The following is a 14,191-nucleotide window of genomic DNA, read 5'->3' on the forward strand; positions in this document are numbered from 1 at the left end:
GTAACAACACTTTCCTAATAACTATAAAACCTGAATATAGAATTTTGGTAGCTACCTCACATAGAACTTGTTCGCAATTTGAAATTCCAACATCTCTATCCACTTTCTTAATCTAACAAATAGGATTTTCTAGAAAGCAATCACAAAAAATGTATATTTACATAAAATCTTTGGAGGCTTTCTAGCATTAGCTACAAAAGTAATCAACAACAAATATTTTACAATAGCTCTAGTCATCATCAAATAAGTAAATGACACTTGGAGTGTTACTATAGTGAGCCATAGAGTTAGAATTTGGTTGTGTTGTAACTAGGAGTGAAGGTGGCACTTAAAAATTTGGGGCACAAGAAGTTGCTTCTGTTATCGGAAAAAGGTGATTAGATGCATTATTTCCATAATCAGATGATCCTCCAACATCACCATTATTTTCAAACAAAACACCTTCCCATTTGGCTTGTTTCATGTCATTGCTAATGAAATTTTCTACAAGACTACTGCTACTGGTTTGTTGCAAATTAGAATATGAAAGATGGGGCATTCCTAGTGTTTTTCTAGGCATGCCACCAATGGGAATGGAAATGGAGACTGTAAATTTCCCACTACAATCTTAGTATCACCTTTTGTGCCTACTCCCATGACACCACTAGCACTAACTATAGTCAAGTTTTCACACTGAGCATTTTCCAAAGAAAAACAATTGCACAAAAGGGAACTTAACTGGCTTTGGTGTAATGCATTACAACCCAAAATCAATGATATGGAATTCAAGCTTCTCTTTAGGAGAACTACGAAAGTGACCAATATCATCATGTTGTACTCTTTGAGAGGTGAGAGAGTTCATATTGGGAAACATCTAATTTGATATTATTGCTCCAATATTCCTTATCTTGTAGTCTTGTTTCAATCACAACTCCACCTACAACAATTAACCCTTCACCTGCCAAATGTTTCTACTTGATATGTCAGGGATGGAAAGATTGTGGGGTGAGGAATTGCCTTGTGATGCTTTTCCGTTGAGTATTTTTCAACATCATGCATTAATTAAGCCTTTGAGCAAGGACCTGTGAACCTAGAGACAAATGAGAAGCCAAATGTTGTTCCAATGAGGATTAGTGAGTAAAGAAATTATTGTGCCTTTCTTATGTTGTAGTTAACATTAGAAGTCAATTTAGGCATGAATAATTGAATTGTTTTTTCCAAATGTTCTCCATAAATGGTGCACATGGAATAAATCCAAACCATGACCTAGTGTGCTAAAAGTGTGATTTCTCCCAAATAAGTAGCCATGTATGTAATAAATGTGTAAAATTACACCTTGGACATCAATGTTAGAAGTACTAGACTAGAAAGACAAATAACTTGTTATTCCTCCATATAGGAAATGACTCTAGTAAACGGATTGTATTCTTTGTGATGAATGGATCTCAAAGCCAAAAGAGATCCAATAATTTGTGAAGTTGTTGTTGAAAATTCTGCTACAGACTCTTTGGACAACCATACCAATTAGTATGAATAGCCACGCATAACCTCGAAGATGCACTATTATGCCTATCATGTCATCCACGTATTTCAGATATCAAACTAGTATGCAAACTGTCAGCTTACCATGAATTATGAGGGTATGCTAAAGCTGTTTTCGAAAACCACTTGTGGGGGTTGAACCCAACAGTTGGTTACCAGATAATCCCTATAAATTCGAACTTGGTACACATGGTTTTCTACCTACAAGCATTTATGAAATTGAACAATGAAAGGGTAGAAAACTACTATGTATTGCATAGAACATAATGCACTTGCTAATGCGTATGGGCTCAAACTCCATTAAATGACTATTGATCGGCTCTAAGGAAATCACACAACCCAAATCGTTGATAAATTATTAGAGTCACCAGTTTATTAGATGGTTCTAGTCTAGTATGACACTTGACCAATTTCAATACCAATTCCAACTTCTAAAACATTGTTTGTTTGTGTTGATCAATACATTTGTTGTGTAGTTCCTTGAAGCCAATCAAATATTGCATAGCACATATCTTCTTAAATCTCTTGGATATTCTAAGCATTATATCTTTTTGTTAGTATTAAAATAACATAAATTCATAGATTCGTATATAGATAGGCATTCTGAATGAACAATCTTTGAAAGGAATCCACATTATCATTACCTTGACTCTAGGGTGTTGTATTTTAAAATTTTGGCAAGGTCTTGAAAGCTTTATTGTTGGCTGAATGATATTTTTTGTCTTTAAATTTCGATATTGGTTTATTTCTCATATTGTTGAAACATTCAAGAATAGTCATGTGAATATATCCACACAAGAGAATGTTGTAAACCACACTCCAAACCTTATTACATAGAAAGACAGTGGAATTCATGTCATTAGGCTCCTACTTCCTTTCTAGAATGCATTGGAGACACAGAATAAAACTCAACCAGGACCTACATATAAATGATGTTTTATCAGAGGGATTCCACCCAATACCATGCATCAGAAAATGGTGAAATCCCAAGGATGATACTCAACCATGATTTTCATATAAATGATGTTTGATCAAATAGATTCCATAAATTAGCATGCATTAGACAATGGTGAAATCCCAAATTTGTTGTAAGAGTTACACCCCATATTCAAGGTTTTCATGTATAGAATGAGAAGATCACTAACTACTTAGGTTGAGTGATCCAAAATGATTTTTTGGTAAAGTCAAAGTGGCTAGGCAGATTGAAGCCTCTTTCAACTAAGGTTTAATGTTATTACACTAAACCCATGATACCACAGGCTTGGCTCATAAATCTCTAGCAGAGAAGAGATGTGGAAGGTTAGTAAACACTATCATCATTAGCACACTTCACCTTGTACATCTCCCCAGAATCATAGTTACCTGGTTGTGTTCATGTTTGAACATCAAATTCAAAAAAAAAAAAATAACCCCATACAAAATTTCAATAAAATTCACCATTAAATTCAAATATATCTATATAAAAAACTTACATATAATTTTTTCAATATAACATATATCAAATAATAAATATATTAAATTTAACATTTATAAAAAATGATACATATAAATTAATAATTGAAAAGAAAATATTGACAATCTTTATTTATTATAGATTCAAAGATATGTTTAGGCCAAATAATTTACGGATATAAATCACTAAAGATAAGCATTCAAGAAGATTGTGTTGAAAGAACTGGAACCAAATGAAAAAAGGTGAGTCTCAATATATAGCACAAGGTTTCAATAAGTAGCACAAATAAAACGCAATTCATAATCTTGGTAAACAAGAGGTGCAGGTTAATGGACAAAAAGTTTCTACCAACAACAAGCATATAGAAAAGTACTTGTCTCACATCATCCCCAATGTGGAGTTTTCAAGAAACAATAAGAACAACCCCTCTTTGACCATAGATCTATAATAGCATGCCAAAGAAATGATAACCTGTCACATGGAATCAGCCTCAAAGAAGAAACCCTATTGAATGGTATCAAAGGAAAGCTACAACAATTCAATGATGAATACTGTTTGTTGAAAGCCCTCCAAGGTTCAGAGCTTGCTCCAAAAGCTAGGGATGAGAGACAAAGGCAAGACCACGAGGCTGGAGAAGACATCCGCCATCACATTTCCTTGAAGTGAATGAATAACATGAATAATCTTAGGTCCCCCTCTCTATGAGGGTTTAGTTTATATATTTTATTTCTATTGTTCTAATAGCATAGGATTTAGTGGATAGTAGCCAAGATATATACAACACTGGCATGTCTTACTTCCATTATATTTAGTGGACAACAACCCAACTATACTTAGTATTATTTTCTTTTGAGTATATTACAAGACAATAGACAAGGACCCAACATTGTTGTTCTAAAACTTGGTCTGACTTGGCTCGATGGGCCAGTTTGGTACCAAATAAGACCTACTCAACCAAGTAGATGTATGATGACCCCATACAAAATCCAAGAAAAAACTTCACGATTCAATTAAAAATCTCAAAAGAACAAAGCATTAAACTGATCAAATTTCTATAAAGAAGTATCCCACCCCTTTATTTGTCTCAGACCTTTCTCACAGAGCATTTGTCATCACTTCAAGTTTTGGAGCAGAGCTAAAATCTTGAAAAGCAATGTGATGCTTGAGCTTGGTGCTAGTTTTTCATTTTTTAAGGTTGTTTGCAATGGATTTAGGCAGCTTAATCAAGATGTTATAATGTATCTTGAAGCTTGGAGGAGTTTTGGACCAAATTCTTGTGCCCACTGCCCATTATTTTCATTTCCATGCATGTTTTCCCTCTCTTTAAATTGTAGATGTATATGCTCTGAAATCTGTCCCTGTATTTAATCTTCTTCTCTTCAAAATTCAAATATGTGCCTCTTTAAATTACAAATGCAAATCATCTTAAATATGTCCCTGTTTTGAATTTGACTCAAACTTTTTAATTTGCACAGGTCTAGAATTATGCTACTTGGATTTCAAAAATCTAATGTTCTCTTTCAAACCACAGATTGGAATTTTACCATGGTTTACACCCTTAGAGTCAAATATCCTACATGGATCCATGCTAATCTGGATGATGTGAAAAGTTATTGCAAATACTATGCATTAAGAAGGGCGGGGGAGTGGAATTCATAGATTTAACAAACACTTGGATAGTATAATAGGCCAAGCTTCCCATGCATGGCCCCATTAGAGGAGATTGGACATATTAGATTTGAATTTCAAAACCAGCTTGCAAAATTTGAAGAAGACAAGGCTAGGCCAAAAGGAGACAGTTATAGCATGTTTTTCAGACTCTAAAGCTTATGGAGGCCATTTAGAGTCTCATTGTTGCTGATATATATTGGAATCGGCACTAAATTTTTTTGATATATTCAGCATTACATGGTATATGTGTGTGCCATAAATAGATTTTTTCACATTCTATTTCAATGGTTTGGAGTTGTATATATTTTTTGGTAAATCGAGTCATTGAAATAATAGTAGTCTGAGTCTAATTTTTCAAACATTGACCAACACATACACAAACTTTCCAAACTTCATATATGACATTATTCAAGCCAATTGACTTGATAGAGTATATAATAGTTTCAATGTGAGGGTTTCTCAACTAAATTTTCAAATAGTATTTAAACATTTTGAAAAATAGTATTTATGAACAAATGACCTACCATTTGCTTATTAAGAAATAGGAAGAAACCAATGCACCGTAATTAGGAAACTTCTAAAGAGGATGACACACTCAAAACAAAGATTTATATCCTCCTAGTTTCTCTTGTGCCCCCTACACTATCTAGGTAAACCATTCAAACCTCCTAACTAAACTAGAAGGAAAAATGGTATCTGTACCTCCACTGTACTGGTATCTAACTGATTTCAATTTGATTTCATTGCAATTTGTGGAACAGCCTTTGAGGAAGCAAGCTTCTCTTCCTCCCCAATCTTTGTTGCATGACAATAAGGCTTAAAGGAGCATGCATCCTCATCAAAATTGACATATCATCAGAAAACCATCTTCCATTTAGACAAAATGTAGACTTGGTAAGCCTTATATGTCTCATTGTATCCCACCAAAGTACCATTCAAGCTAGAGGGTTTCAACTTGGCTATTTTCTCCCCAATGATATGAATGTATACAAGACAACCAAAAACACCAAAATGTGATACTTCTAGTTTGTCACCAATGAAATATGTTTCTGGTGTCTTATTCTTCAATATCTAGTCAGGTCACATATTTGAAATGTAGATTTTCATACAACATGCTTATGCCCAAAGACAAATGGGCAGATCTATGTCATGGATCATTGCCTTGGAAGTCTCTATGATGGGCCTATTCTTCCTCTCTACAACCACATTTTGATGTGTTTGGTAAGGCACTATCAACTAGCTCTTGATCTCTATTTCTCCACAAAAAGTGTCAAACTCTTTCGAGGTATATACTCCTCCATTATCTGATCTCAACACTTTAATATTCTCAGTTGTTTGATTTTTCTACAAAATATTTAAACTCTCAAAACTTCCCAACGACCTCATCCCTACTATTCATGACATAAAAATAGAGCTTCTAAGAGAAAAAATTAATCATCAATTAATATTACCTAATAATGAGCTTGAAGTAATGGTTTCACATACATCAAAATTTTTTCCTCCTTTTCAATTTGACTTAGACTTTCTAATTTGAAAAAGTCTAGAGACATGTAAATCGGATTTTAGAAATATAATGTTGCAACCTCTGATAGGATGTCAAGGCCCATGCTCCTTCAAAAGTAATTGCAACCGACATATACAAGCAACAAAATTGGAGGGGCCTTCCAATCAATCTTCATATTCGAGATTAAAGGTGGTTACATTGTCACTCCTACAACACTGAGCTAAAAAAAAAACAAAGCAGCAACCTTCAGTTAATTATCATAGGTCCAGAATGGATCTTGGACATCCCATGCTTAAAAAATTATAAAAAAACTTCCTTATCCTAGGTATTAGCCCAACTATCCATATACATGGAATCCTAGAAGATTTCAGAACATGCTCTCATACCATGTTAAATTTGCAGACCATGGTAAGCAGAGCTACAACACATTGGTCTAGAAATGCATATGATTCATGAACAACAAATACAACTCTCAAACTCTCAAATTTAAACACTCAAAGTCTCAAACTTGCAACTATCATCGCATTAAATAATAATAAAACTAAATACACAATGAAAGTCCAAAAACTAGAATACCGCACTCTGCTCTCATGCCTTGCTTTTATAACTGTAGCAAAGGGTCATGAGTTACAGTCTAGTTTTGAGTAAATTTGTCCTAGTTCCCAACCTGCATGGAAGATTGTGCTAGAGAAATAAATGCACCTCAAATTCATGCACCCTCTTACTCTAGACTATGGTTTTTTAATATTCTGAACAAACTTTTAAGTAAAATGATTAAATTGGTTTAGATGTACACTTCAACATGCAAATGCAAAAAACATAACAAATTAGGTCACACATAAAGCTAATGGCATTTCTGAAGTCTTGGAAAACTAAAATTCAACATGAATCCTAGGGTTTATCAAAGAAAATTACCTTAAGATGTTGAAAAGAGCATCTAGGTCGACCAAGCTTTGCTGTAAATCTCTATAGAGGAATCCTAAAAACTATAAAAACAAGGTACAAATTATAAATTTGTTTGATCACAATCTAACAAGACTCAAGTAAATTAAATGAAACACCATTTAAAGAATTGTTATCCAAAACAAAATGGATAACTACAAAGAATTATTTCTCATAAAATGTAATAAAGCATCTAACTTACTAAAGTTTTGATTTCAGATTGTCACTTTTCTTCAAGTTTTTATTTTTTAGTGTGAGAATGTATCTGGTCATTGAATACAATGGACCTGTATGTTATAAAAGTTGATTTTAGTGCCAGTGGGGACTAAGGATGGAATGCTATTCTTCGGTTTGGAAGTGGAACCTACCTTTCACGATGGGAATGGATAGGGTATTGGTACAAAATTGGTTATTCATTATGATATAAATGTATTTTTTGATTGTTTTTGGGTATCATTCTAACAATGTTAAATTGAAAATATGGGGCATCACACCTGCCTCATTGCCAAACCTGAAAAGGTGCTTGTGTCTAGACAGTTTATAAGTTCTAGAGAAAGCAAAGTTTGTTAAGATGCTTGTTATCATGCAAAAAACAAGTTATATGGTAATAAAATTTATTTCTTGAGGTTAAGTACAGATTTGACAATAAGCTATTTGAAGTTCCATGTCGAAGATATTTTAAAGAAGATGTATAAGTGTCAAATGCCACCATTCTAGAATTGGAAGTTCCAAAGGAATCTTAATTATAAAAGAATTTGATTTTTGAAGAACTTCAATAGTGATAACAATAACATCTTGCAAAAGATTCCAACATGCATCCACACAAACAAATCATTCAACAAGCATATGTTAAGTGATAGAATAATCAAGCGGACTTGGCAAACATGGAGGTTTAGGGTTTGGCTCAGACCTGCAACGGCATACCTGCACAGACCATGACGCCTCTGTCATCATTCTCTAGTAATACGACAAACAACCAATGACAAGAAATAGCGCACAAATCATGGACATCCCCTAGGGGGAGGACATAGCGCCTCCCCCCAATGATAGTGAAAACATTTAGATGCACATAGAAGATATCAGGAAAAAGACACAAGATGAAATAGGAGCAGGACCTGATATACCGACAGCTAATACGAACAGAAATGAAGCTCCCAAAGTGACATCGGCTACCTGCAAGCCGGTCGCAGCTGAAAGACCTATGATTGAGCTCCCAAGTCACAGGATAAACACTCAAATCCAATACATGAAGGATCACACCTTGATTGGGAAATTTAGAGGCTTCTAGCCTATAGAGAAAGCTTTGCATGAATGGATCACAACCAAATGGAAGCCAAAAGGGCACATTACCCTACAGTTGGGGCCTAAGGGTTTCTTTACGGCAGTTTTCAACTGTATAGAAGATCAAAACAAAGTCCTAGATGGAGAACCTTACTTTTTTAATGCAGTTGGCCTGTATCTGAGAGACTGGATCGAAAGATTCAATCCAGACAAAGAAGATCTAAGCTGCACACCAGTATGGATCTGCCTCTATTCACTTCCATTGGAGTACTGGGATGAAGACTCACTGCAACATATTGGAAATGGTCTAAGGGAATTCATCAAAATTGCGGAGGAGACAAAACTTAGAAGATATACATCCTACACCCAAATCTGTGTCTATATGCATCTAAGAAAGGCTCTTCCGGATGTGGTAAGTCTATACCATCATGATTTTGAATGGATTCAGTCAATATATTACGAACATGTCCCATTTCGATGTAGGAAATGCCATGCCCTGGGCCATCTATTTCGTGACTGTCCTTCAAATCTGAAAACCTCGACCTCCTCCTCTTCAGATAAACCTGACTTGGATGGATTTACCAAGGTCAGCAACCACAAAAAGAACCACAAAAAACACATTTCAAACCCTAAAAAACTATTTCCAATTCTTCAATGCCATCCACCAGCAATAGCTTTGAAACCCTAGCCCAGCTGGAGCTAAATAACTTTGAGAATCTTGCTCACTCAGAGGAAACGCCCAAGATGACAGCACAATTCATTCCAATTGGCTCAAAGAAGGCCCAAAAGTCTAAGCAAACCATAGATCTCACCTCCTCCTCACCTAGTATGAACCCGAAATGGAACACTCAGGGCATGGACATCGACAACATGCAGCCAACAACCATGGCTATAACAGAAATAACAGAGGAAAGGAGTGAAGCCCAGCACATGGAAGAGGAGATTGAAAGCATAGATATTGGAGAACTGGACATACTTGGATTAGAACAAGCCTACAAGAAAAAATAATATGACAAGATCCCAAAAAGACAGCTGGAAAACCTGGAAGTCATCCTTTCCAGAGCCCAACAACAAAGAACCCTAGGCATTCAGGCTGGAAGTCAATGGGATGGCAAAAACATTCCTAAAGACAATAAAAAAAGAGGAAGGAAAATGGATCTCCAAAGAACCATCCACATTGGGGAAATGTTGGTGGAATCGGGAAGATATTCCAAGCTTACAAAGCATTACAATCCCTTACCCAACAATGCATCATGAAGCTCACCTAATGGAATATTAGAGGGCTCAACAGCCCCGGGAAATACAAATTGATAAAAAACATGATTCAACAGGAGAAACCCCAAGTATTCTTCATGCAAGAAACCAAATGTAACTCTATAACACTTGATCAAATCCTTGCACAAGCATGGCCAGGCAGTAAAGCAGTAGCAGTGGATGCCTCAGGAGCCTCAGGAGGCCTAGCAATAGTCTGGAATGAACGATCCATCATGCTTACTAACATTCATGTGAGTAAGCACTTCATTCAAGCCACCTTCCATATTATAGGGACAGATGTGCATGGTCACCTAACCAATGTCTACTTCCCCCAGGAGGCAATGCATAAGATAGACATATTGAACACTTTATCTTTGATCAACTCTGACAGAACTCATCCACTCTGGATCACAAGAGGAGATTTCAATATGATTACAAAGTTGGAAGAAAAGAGAGGAGGCAGGACCAAATTGGATAATGAAAGCATTCATTTAAAAATTTCATTCAAAAAAACTGGCTCATAGATATGCCATCCAACAATGGAATCTACACTTGGAATAAAAAACGAGCAGGTATACATCAAATTGCCTCTCGATTGGATAGATTCTTACTATCCGACCGTGCAATCCATCTTGGAGGAGACTTCTCGGCTTCAATCCTGCCTCTCATAAGATCAGATCATTGGCCAATATCACTCCAATGGAAAAGACCTAGGAAACACTACACGGCAACCTTTCCAGTTTGAGGCCTTCTAGCTGACGCATCTAGGATTCAATAACCTAATAAATACATTTTGGAAAAATGTCAAACCCACGGAAGGATCAAAAATGTATCAATTCCAACAAAAACTAAAAAATCTCAAAAACAACATCAAACAATGGAATCAACTTATCTTTGGCAATATCTTCCAAGCTCAAAATGCTCTAGATCAAGAAATGAAAATACAATAGCAGAGGATCATCACGGAAGGAAGATCCAAGGTACTCTCAGAGCAGGAAAAACACCTTCAAACACAAATATCAGAAAGAGCAAAGCAAGAAGAAATACTTTGGAAGAAAAACTCGAGAGTTAGATGGTTTAAGGAGGGTGAAAGGAACAAAAAAAAAAATTCATTGCACCACTATCTAGAGAAGAATGCACAACAACATCCCTCACATCCAAAATCGGCAAGGAGAACGATTGGAAAAACATGAGGATGTAGAACAAGAACTTCTTACCTATTTCAAGCAGGTACACCAAGAACCTCAGATAGATAGAAAGCTAGCCATAGAGAAGATAACCAAGAATATCCCAAAGATCATAATAGAGGAACACAATTAGCTCCTCCTCAGGCCATTATCTTTACAGGAAGTGGAGCATGCAATGCAACAACTAAAAGAAGGAAAGGCACCTGGCCCTGATGGCTTCACTTCCAATTTCTTCCATAACTTCTAGGATCTAATTAAAGAGGAGGTCTGGCAGGTCACAGAGGAATCCAGGACTAATAGATGGATGCTTCCCTCTATGAATGCAACCTTCATTACCCTCATCCCCAAGGAAGCGCAATCTTAGACTCCTGATAAATTCAGGCCTATCACTCTTTGTAATGTCATTTACAAAATAATTTCCAAAGTTATTACCTCGCAACTAAAACCACTGCTACCATTTCTCATATCGCCAGAGCAATCAGGCTATGTGGAAGGCTAGCAAATCACGGATGGCATCATTCTCACTCACAAGATTATTCATTCCTTGAAGCAGACCAAAAAAGTAGGTATGTTTCTTAAAATTGACCTCTCTAAAGCTTTTGATAGTTTAAGCTAGAATTATATTCAAAAGATGTTAATTGCCTTTGGTTTCTTCCCTCCTTGGGTTAGTGGGTCATGAGTCTCATAACTTCCACCTTCTTCTCCATTTTGGTCAATGGATTCCCTTCCACCCCTTTTCACCCCTCTAAAGGAATCCGACAAGGCGATCCCATATCCCCTTTTCTGTTCATCATAATGGTTGAAGGGCTTGGAAGAAACATCAAAGAAGCTCTTCACTCCCAGCAATTAAGAGGCCTCTCCTTTCCCAACTCCCCTGCTTTTACCCACCAACAATTCATGGATGATAACACATTGTTTTGCCATCCTTCAGTCCAGGAAGCTCTTAAATTGAAATCCCTTTTGATTGACTTCTTGGATGCATCTGGAGCTAGCATAAATAAGGCTAAATCCCAATTTTTTTTCTTTCATACCCCTGCTATCACTCAATCCTCAATAGCTCGTACCCTTGGAATCACGATAGCTGCTTTCCCTTCCAAATATCTAGGAGCTCCCATGACTGATACAGCTTTGAAGCACTCATCTTGGCAACTACTCTTGGAAAAATTGGAAGCTCCTCTCTCCTCCTGGACTTATAGAGCCCTCAATATGGCTAGTCACCTAGTCTTAATCAAAGTTGTCCTGTAATCCATGCCTGTATCTTTTTTCAGTTCTGGCAGTGCCAAAATGGGTACTCAAGGAAATCAAACATCTTCAAAGAACCTTTATGTGGGGCAATTCGGGACACAATCGAAAATGGGCACTAGTGAAATGGGACATACTTTTCCTTCCAAAAACCTCGAGAGGTACAGGGCTTTGTGATCCCCAACACAGTAATGCTATCATGGGAGCAAAAATCTATTGGAAATGGATCTCGGCACCGCATACTCCCTAGGCTATCCTCTAGACAACAAAATATGCCAACAATTGACTAGTAGATGATCTAATCCAACTCAGAGAAGTTGGCCCAGGATCCTTATCTAGAATGAAGCTAAAAAAGACAAGGATTTAATTCAATAGCACAGCTTCTGGGAAGTTAGGGATGGTAACAACACAAGGTTCTGGGAAGACTCATGGCAGCAAATACCCAAGCTGGGGGACCTGATCAAACCTCACCAAACACCAGATTGGGAAGAGCAATTGATGGTTAAGTTCAACCAACACTAGAGGCCCACTCTCACACGGGGATATAGATAATGGATAAGCTCGGATAACATCATTAGGCAAGGTACATAATCCGTTCAGAAAAATCTTGAGGAAGAACTTTCTAATAGGAAAATCCATTATTCTGATAAGAAGGATATACTCAGATGGGGTTACAAGGCAAAAGGAACCTTCACCACACATGAGGCTTACAACATAATTATAAGGAATCACACAGTCAAGGATCCTCTTTAGAACAAAGTTTGGGCCCCAACATTTGGCCAAAAGTATCCACTTTCTTATGGTTGCTCTGTCAAAACAAAATCCTCACTTGGGACAATCTATTGAAAAGAAGATTTCACGGGCCTTCCATGTGTCCCAACTACAAACAGGAGGAAGAAACCACTATGCACCTCATGAGCTCATGCCCATTGGCAAACAGATTCTCGGGAAGAGTAAGCTTCAGATGCCAAAAAGACGGACGAATTAAAGATAATATCACCAATATTGTATGCAATTGGGCAATCAATCCATATAAGAGAAAATTGTTAAACTCTTTATGGAAACTTATCCTAGGCCTTCTCATGTGGACCATATTTAAGTACCAATCCTCACCTTTATAAATCCTATGGAACAATGTTTGCCAAAACCTTCAGGAGACCTTAATGCTTCAAACCTAGTATGAAGAAGACTTTCTTTCCACTATAGAGGAATAGAATATATGGGCAAACTGGAATCTTCAGTGGAACCAGGCATAGGCAAACCATGGTAAACCCTCATCACAGAGCAAGATACCAGACAAATGGCTTCCTCCACCCCAACATATGATACAACTTAACTTTGATGGAGCTTCTAAAGGCAATCCGGGTAAAGTAGGATATGGAGGAGTATTCAGAGATCATAAAGGCATACCTCTTCTAACCTTCATAGGCTCAATTGGCTAGGATATGAATAACTCAGCTGAATTAGAAGGGTTAAGGTAGGGTCTTTTCCTTGCTCAATTTCATGGTTTCTTCCCACTTTTAATTGAAGGCGATTCTCAAATTCTCATTAACATGGTTAATCCGATTCTGTAGGGGACACTGTCAAACAAAGTGGTCAATAGGTGGAGATTGGTAGAAAGACTAGAACTCATTAAATAATGGCTCTCCACCCACAGAGCAGTCACCTTCAAACACATCCGTAGGGATGGCAACAAAGTGGATGATCTTTTAGCTAACATAGGAGTGGATAGTGGACTGACTCTTCATGCAGGCTAGCTTACCACTATTGCCACTGAACTCCAATTAAAGGTTACAATTATTTAGTGCAAAGTGAAATGTTACAGGGTGAAGAAGCACACTCAGATGTGGGTGATAACCACACCATTAATGGTGATTAGACAGACAGGAAGCGAGAGGACTAGCCACAGGGCCACCTGCATCCCCTCACATGCCAACCTGAAAGAAATACATGGCGCCCTGCAAATGACATTAACTGGGTGCAGTAGTCAAGATTTCTCCATCATTCGCATAGCAATGGCCTCCGCAGACCATAATGCTACTCCTCCTCCCCTACTCCACTACATTTGCCCACCTTAGGCAATGGAGCCTTATACTCGCACAGTCACCAGAAGCCACTTCTGGTTGCTCAGCTATG

The sequence above is a fragment of the Pinus tabuliformis genome, chromosome 8 (genome assembly GCF_031772625.1).
Source record: "Pinus tabuliformis cultivar Carrire ecotype Pingquan chromosome 8, CPIR1, whole genome shotgun sequence".
Classification (NCBI taxonomy): domain Eukaryota; kingdom Viridiplantae; phylum Streptophyta; class Pinopsida; order Pinales; family Pinaceae; genus Pinus; species Pinus tabuliformis.